Genomic DNA, 8,195 nt, shown 5'->3' with positions numbered 1-8,195 from the left:
ACGACTAACTATTCTACTAACTAAATTAGCAGTTTAATGCAATTTAATTAATAATGAATATGTGTTCCCTATTCTAAAGTGTAATCTAAAGCATTGCATAGGGCTCCCAGAAGTCTAGGACCGATATTGCCCTGCAGTATATAGTCAGCAGTCAGCAATATGCCAGTATTTCATTCCAAAAGTGTAACTTAGCTTAATCGAAACACATCTCCCAGATTACTTGAATAGAATTTGTCTCCTGCTGTCTGTCACTTGTCTCACAAAAGCGAACACAACATTTTCCGATGGAATTCAGAGCGATCTCCTATTGTATGAAAATCGTACGCCTCTTGAAAACATAAAATTGGACAGGATTTCGTTTGATGTCCTGTCTGTTATTGAATTGCTGACCCTGTGGAAGTGAAGGTGCCAGCTTCCGAGGAATGTAGCAGGCTGCCGCATTTATTCAGATGAGGAGGCAGCTGTAATGAAAACTCTCCACCGAGGATTCAAATATTTTGCGAGTGCTGAACAGGTTTGACCTTCAAGCCTTCCCCTCCCAGACCAGACGTGATTTATGAAGCGGACGGCTGCCCACCGCACCACAGTAACGTGTCTTCTGCCAGGGATTCCCCGGTGTATCAGCAGGGGAGCTTGGCTCGGAGGAGACTTCTGAAGGATTCCAGGTAATCTGATCTCTGTCAGTGGAGAATTGACCCTGGGGAAGGTTGGGTCACTAGGACAGAAGGAATTGTTCAGGTTCGATGCAAGTAGAGACACCACTATACGTGTGAACATTTGTACATGCACACTGACTGTGTGTAACAGAGAAAATATATACACTCACATGCTTTTGATAACACACACACACACACACACATATTCACCTCAGGTGCTTGAGTGTAAGATGTATTGAAAAATTTACGTACGGCCATAGTTTCAGCATCAGACCCTTGACCTGCCATCATCATTATTCTTTTGAAGCTTGCATCCATGCGCTTGACATGTCATGTTTTCCTGTCCTTGAAGCATCTTCATTTTATATCTCGGCTGCGACATCAAGTGCCCAGAAGAAAATGAAGTGCACGCCTGTACGTTCCTGCGTTTAACTTTGCACATGAAAGGTTTGTCATATAGCATTGATGCAATTGTGAGTCCCGTTCCATGGAGAAGGTCTGTCTCACCTACAGAAGATTGTTTGGTGTGAAAAGTTGCTGTTCTGTTGCTCTGGAGACATAACTGAGTTCTTAGTTTGAGTATCAACTTCTACTCCTCACAGAATTCAGTAAGAGACATAACATGGAAACAAATGAAACACTGACATACAGAAAGCGTGTAGAGGTGTGAAATGAATGTGCATAGCACAGCTCAGATGAGACATTTTAATAAGAATTTGCTCATTAAATAAAAAATAATTATTATTGATAGCAGTTATTTATACATACAGGTTCTATACTCTTCGAGATGCTGATAGACCCATGGGAAAGCAGCTTGGAAAAAATATAAATGGAATTTTTGATGATTATGTCCATTTTAGGTTTTCCTGTTCCTTTCCTTATGCTCATTTGTTCCATGTGTTCCCTGTTCAGTTCATTAGATCTCAGGTGTATCCCATTAGTTTCTGTGTATGTAAAGTGTCTTCTGCCCCTTGTTTCCCTTCCGCTGTTGTATGTCACTTTGTGTGCTCAGTGTTTCCTAAGTTCCCTGTGTTCCCAGCGATTGAGTTAATAAAGACATTGAAGAATTCCTCGTCTCCTCATTCCCCTGCCCCTGCGGTATCGTGACACATAATCAAAAGTATATGTAAAAACATTATGTATAAACACATACTTATGATTATTATAAACATATTTCAAGAAACAAAACTTTTATAATGTCCCATAATTAAAAAGCCAAGTTTTAAGGTAAACAAATCACTTATAAACATTCTGATGACCATTATTATCTGATCAAAAGCACAGTAAAGCAGTAATATTGTAAAATACTTTTACAATATACTGTAAATTGTTTTTTTAATGTAATATATTTTTTAAAATGTAATTCATTCTTGTGGTTTCTAGTTTTCACAAATATTCTGAATTTTTATTTTTATATTTCCTATTTTATATTTTTGGTGGCATTTTAGTTGGGATCAGTTCTCACTTATTAACTAGCTTATTAGCATGTCTATTATTAACATATTGGCTGTTTATTAGTATTTATGAATGACTATATCCCAATCAATAACTAAACTTAACTACTAACCTTGCTAACTATTAATAATCAGAAAATTAGGAGTTTTTTGAGGCAAAAGTCATAGTTAATTGTTTGTTAATGCAGAGAATTTGAAATTAAAATAAAGTATCCATATTTTATATAAAGTTTTAATATCTCTGTGGCGGGGGAGGCGTGGTTTAGCGAAGTCTGCAACGGGAGAGCGAGTGAAGAGACGAGCGGCGGTAAGTGGTTCAGGTGAGAAACAAGTAACACCTGGGTCTCGTTGCAGTGATTGACGTGGGGAACCAGCATTTAAGCAGCGTGACAGCCAGTGAAGGACGAGACAGACGGGGACTTGTGAGCTTGGGAAGCTGGTGAGCTGGGAAGGACCCAAGACTGCAGTATCAAAGCCAAGAAGTGCTTCGTGAAGTGCGCGCATCTGCAGTGTTTGTTTTATGTTTATTTATCAGTGTTAAATAAGGTCTCACGAGCCCCGTATGCCGACTCCGGTCTCCTTTCTCGATAACAGTCAGAACCTTACTACACTGGTGCCGAAACCCGGGAGGAAGGAGAGCGCTCTGCCATGCAGACTCTGTCAGGACCATCATCGTCGCCGTTTGCGGACATCATCACATCGCTCGCAGGCCTACATCAAGAACACCACCAGGCCCTGCTGGATCTGCGAGCCAACCATGAACACCGATTCCAGGCTATGATGCAGCTCCAGAAGGAGGACTGCGAGCTGTTCCGGAGCTTGCTGGACCGGGAGGGTCGGATGGGGACGGCCTCCCCCAGTGCCCCGCCCGCCCCACATGCCGCTCACAAAGATGGGGCCCACCGACGACCCAGAGGCATTCCTCGACCTCAGCGACGCCGAGTCCATAATCAACACGGTGGTACTGGAACAGTTCCGAAGAAGACTGACCAGTGGATCCAGTGCCACCGCCCGGCGTCGCTGGATCTGGCAGAGGATCAGCTGGCGGCGTGCTCCGGGGTCGGCGAGCCCCTTCCTGCTGTCTCTCTCTCTCTCTCTCTCTCTGCCCCTGTCAGCGTTTGGCCAGCGTTTCAGCAATTATTGGGGGGTTTGACAGCGGGTGCCGTCGGGGGAAAGAACCGGCCGGGGGCGGGGCGTGCGCTCAGGTGGGAGAATCTGTCCCAGGACCTAGCGGGGCGGTCCCAGGGGATCGGAGCGGTGTGGCGAGGCTGAACCTTTCCAGTCGATGACTTTCCCCTGGAACAATCCCAGGACGAGACACTTAAGCATGCCTTCGAGCAGGTCCGCTCTATCGATGGGCAGGTTCTCCACCCTGAGCGTCCGCTATCCCACCCGTATTTTGCCATTATCAAAGACAGGTTGTATCGAGTGACCCACGACGCTCAGACAAGGGAAGATACAACCCAACTGTTAGTATTGTGGAACCGTCGGGAAATGCTTTTCCAGGCGGCACATTGTAATCATATGGCAGGGCACTTAGGAGTAACGGCAACACTAAATCGTCTAACAACCCGATTCTTTTGGCCAGGCATTCACGAGAACATACGCAGGTGGTGCGAGTCTTGTCGGGAATGTCAGTTGGTAAACCCACCGGCCACCCCAAAAGCGCCTTTGCGCCCTATTCCTTTAGTGCAGGTCCCCTTCGAGCAAATTGGTATGGACCTCATCGGGCCGTTAGAACGATCCGCACGGGGACACTGTTTCGCGTTGGTCTTAGTGGATTACGCGACACGATATCCTGAACCAGTGGCGCTCCGCAACATCTCGGCAAAGAGTGTGGCAGACGCCTTGTTTCGTTTAATCTCCCGCGTGGGAATCCCAAAGGAGATTCTCACGGACCAGGGCACCGCGTTTATGTCACGCACGTTAAACGAATTGTACGGATTGTTGGGCATTAAAGCGGTGCGTACCAGCGTCTATCACCCACAAACGGACGGACTGGTCGAACGGTTTAATCGCACATTAAAAACCATGATCCGGAAGTTCGTACAGGAAGACGCGAAAAATTGGGACCGTTGGCTAGAACCCCTCTTATTTGCTGTGCGAGAGGTCCCCCAAGCCTCCATGGGGTTTTCCCCCTTCGAGCTTCTTTATGGACGTCAGCCCCGGGGGGTACTAGACGTCCTGAAAGAAACTTGGGAGGACGGACGCTCCGATAGCAAGAGTGAAATTCAATATGTCCTGGACCTGCGCGCAAAACTCCATACACTGGGGCGGCTCTCTATGGAGAATTTGCTTCAGGCCCAGGGCAGACAAAAGCAGCTATATAACCGGGGAACTAAGCTTCGAGAATTTGCACCGGGAGATAAAGTGCTCGTGTTACTGCCAACCTCTAGCTCCGAATTATTAGCCAAGTGGCAAGGACCACTTGAGGTCACACGGCGGATAGGAGATCTCAATTATGAGGGAGTACGAACGGATAGAGGCGACTCACGGCAAATCTACCACCTCAAACTCCTTAAAAAATGGAGCTGGGAGGAGTCAGTGTTGCTAGCGACGGCAGTGAGTGGGGAGGAGGATCTCGGGCCAGAAGCGATTATTAAAGAAAAATCCCTCGCACCGCCCCTACCCGGTCGTACGGACCTGATTCAGCACCACACTGAGACAGAGCCGGGTGTCGTAATTCGCAGTCGGCCATATAGATTACCTGAACACAAGAAAAAAGTAGTTCAGACTGAATTAGAGGCCATGCTGGGGATGGGTGTAATCGAGGAGTCACAAAGTGATTGGGCGAGCCCGATAGTTTTGGTGCCTAAAATGAACGCCTCGGTACGGTTCTGTGTAGACTATCGCAGGGTGAATGCAGTTTCTAAATTTGATGCTTATCCAATGCCACGAATTGACGAGTTGCTCGATCGGTTAGGTACGGCTCGCTTTTACTCGACATTGGACTTAACAAAGGGATATTGGCAGATCCCCTTATCTCCCATGTCCAAAGAAAAGACAGCCTTCACCACGCCGTTTGGATTACACCAATTTGTTACGCTTCCTTTCGGCTTGTTCCGGGCCCCGGCTACGTTTCAGCGCCTCATGGATCGAGTGCTGCGGCCCCATGCTGCCTATGCTGCGGCCTACCTGGATGATATTATCATCTATAGTGGAGACTGGCAGCGGCATATGGAGCAAGTGAGGGCGGTCCTCAGGGCGCTGAGACGGGCGGGGCTAACGGCCAACCCGAAGAAGTGCGCAGTTGGGCGGGTGGAGGTAAAGTATCTGGGCTTCCACTTGGGCCACGGGCAGGTGCGTCCCCAAATCGATAAGACGGCAGCAATTGCAACCTGCCCCAGGCCCAAGCCCAAAAAGGAGGTGAGGCAGTTCTTGGGGCTGGCGGGATATTACAGGAGGTTTATTCCTCGTTATTTGGACCTCACCAGCCCGTTGACTGACCTCACTAAAAAGGAGGTGCCAGATACGGTCCAGTGCACGGAGCAGTGCCAGCAGGCCTTTACCCGAGTTAAGGCTGCCCTGTGTGGCGGGCCGCTCCTGCACTCTCCTAATTTTTCTTGCTCTCTGCTCTCCCCTTTTTCTTGCAGACTGACGCGTCGGACAGGGGGCTGGGCGCGGTCCTGTCCCAGGAAGTGGGGGAGGGGGACCGCCCGGTGCTGTACGTTAGTCGAAAGCTCTCGAAGAGAGAGACTAAGTACAGCACCATAGAGAAGGAGTGTTTGGCTATCAGGTGGGCGGTTCCCTTTGCTACTACCTCCTGGGACGGGAATTCCCCCTTTGCTCGGACCACATGCCCCTCCAGTGGCTCCACCGCATGAAGGATACCAACGCGTGAATCACCCGTTGGTATCTAGCTTTACAGCCGTTTAAGTTCAAGGTTTTTAAGTTAAAGGATTCACAGGCCGGGGGTGCAGATGGCTGTGGCCGACTTCCTCTCCAGGAATTGGGGGGGGGGGCTGCAGGCCGGATGGCTCCCCGGCCTGAGTCGGGCGGTGGGAGTATGTGGCGGGGGAGGCGTGGTTTAGCGAAGTCTGCAACGGGAGAGCGAGTGAAGAGACGAGCGGCGGTAAGTGGTTCAGGTGAGAAACAAGTAACACCTGGGTCTCGTTGCAGTGATTGACGTGGGGAACCAGCATTTAAGCAGTGCGACAGCCAGCGAAGGACGAGACAGACAGGGACTCGTGAGCTTGTGAAGCTGGTGAGCTGGGAAGGACCCAAGACTGCAGTATCAAAGCCAAGAAGTGCTTCGTGAAGTGCGCACACCTGCCGCGTTTGTTTTATGTTTATTTATCAGTGTTAAATAAAGTCTCACAAGCCCCGTACGCTGACTCGTATGTGTCATATGATTTTTCAGGAATCATTATAATATGCTAATTTGCATGATGTCTTTACTGTTACCTTTGATTGGTCTAATGCATCCTAGCTGAATAAAATTATTAATTTCCTTCAAAAAAAAAAAGCAAACAAATTTTTCTTATTTTTAACATTAATTCATTTGAAAGGTTTAAAGCACAAAACATACAATAACTGTTCACTTGTTTCTGTATAAGCTGTGGCTGGTTACTACTGTCTGTCCTGAAAATTCCATATTGGTCTTTTTTTCTGTAATTTGCATTTTTTCCTTTGCAGAAGGCTGTGCCATTCTAGCCTCTATTCTTTTAGCACTTGGATCACAGCATGCTGGAGGCAGCAAAAGGAGACTTCATGCCTGGACAACTACCGGATTGAGACGCTTTCTCACAGGAGCGCATTCGTCATTGTAATTAGCCTTAATCATGGGGGGTGTGCTGCTTTCTGAAAGGGAGGGGAAAGGGGGCGTGTTGGACTCCCAATGTGTCAACAGTCGATTCACTGCCCGCTTCCATTTGAATATGAATCTCCACAGTCACCAACGAAAAACAAAGACTTCAGCATTAAGATTCTGCTCGCTCGTTCGCTCCCCACCACGCCGCTGCAGAAGGCCTGAATCCTCGTCCCCTGAATGACACATGGGAAACTTGAAGGATCCGTGTGGTACTGCCAAAAAAAGGAGGCCTCAAATCTCTGCCTTTCTGGCTTACATACATGCACAGTCCCCTGCACACAGAGGGGAGCCAGTCACATTGAACATCCGCTCACAAAGAGTTTGTCTTCAAATGACAAGTTGATGACACGTTCGTAAGGAAAGCCTGTCACATGTGTGAGGATCCATCCATGCGCACATCTTAAAATGCTCTTTTCTACATTGTCTGGAGAGTATTCAACAGGTCCGCTGGGCCCATACAGGATATCGCTGCCGCTACACTGATCTAAGCGCTCAGTGAGTGATTTGCCAGCGTGCATTCTGAATAATAATTATTTACTGTTATAATGATTAGACTGTCTTGACAGACTCCAGTTCAAACCAACAGTGATTAATGGGAGAACCCTGGGAGCCCTTATTTTAATAATTAATAGGATAACGTAATGATTGCAGCAAACTCCTTAATGTTATTACACTTGCAAATGAGTTTTTGAGGTGAAAGAAACCGAAGCCGTCATCTGTGTTTCTGTCCAAGTAAATCATGTTTTAAACGATTATTGCATAATTCATAAAATCTGCGGAGAGATTAGAACATCCATGAATAATGGACATTTTGCATATTAAAATTAGCATTTTTAAAGTCGGCTTTTCCGTTTAAAATTCTGGATTTTAGTGGCCCAAAATGACTTTAAACACAAGATATCAACTCTAATCTGACAAGATATCAAATCTAATCTGAATAGTTTGTGTAAAATGATACACATTAGTTAGATTTTCAATGATAAACAATAGATGTACTTTTTAAACTGAAGGCAAAATTACTAGGACGCTTTCTGGAGGTCATACACTGGATAATGTTAATAGTTCATGTGATAATTTACACCTGTGTGAACATAAGGAGATCTGACTTCATATATCCAACTAAAATAATCACCAGCTGATTAAAATGTCTTAGTATGGTGTCGTTAGTAGAAAAGCTAGAGAAAAAGATGTCAGTTAGATAGATTTGTTGCATCTAATGCAATTACTTCTATTTATAGTCTATCTCAAGTGTCTAAATACAGTTTGGAGCCACTT

The sequence above is a fragment of the Carassius carassius genome, chromosome 14, assembly GCF_963082965.1.
Source record: "Carassius carassius chromosome 14, fCarCar2.1, whole genome shotgun sequence".
NCBI classification, from domain to species: domain Eukaryota; kingdom Metazoa; phylum Chordata; class Actinopteri; order Cypriniformes; family Cyprinidae; genus Carassius; species Carassius carassius.
The sequence above is the reverse complement of the archived record's forward strand: the minus strand, read 5'-3'. Positions refer to the sequence as shown.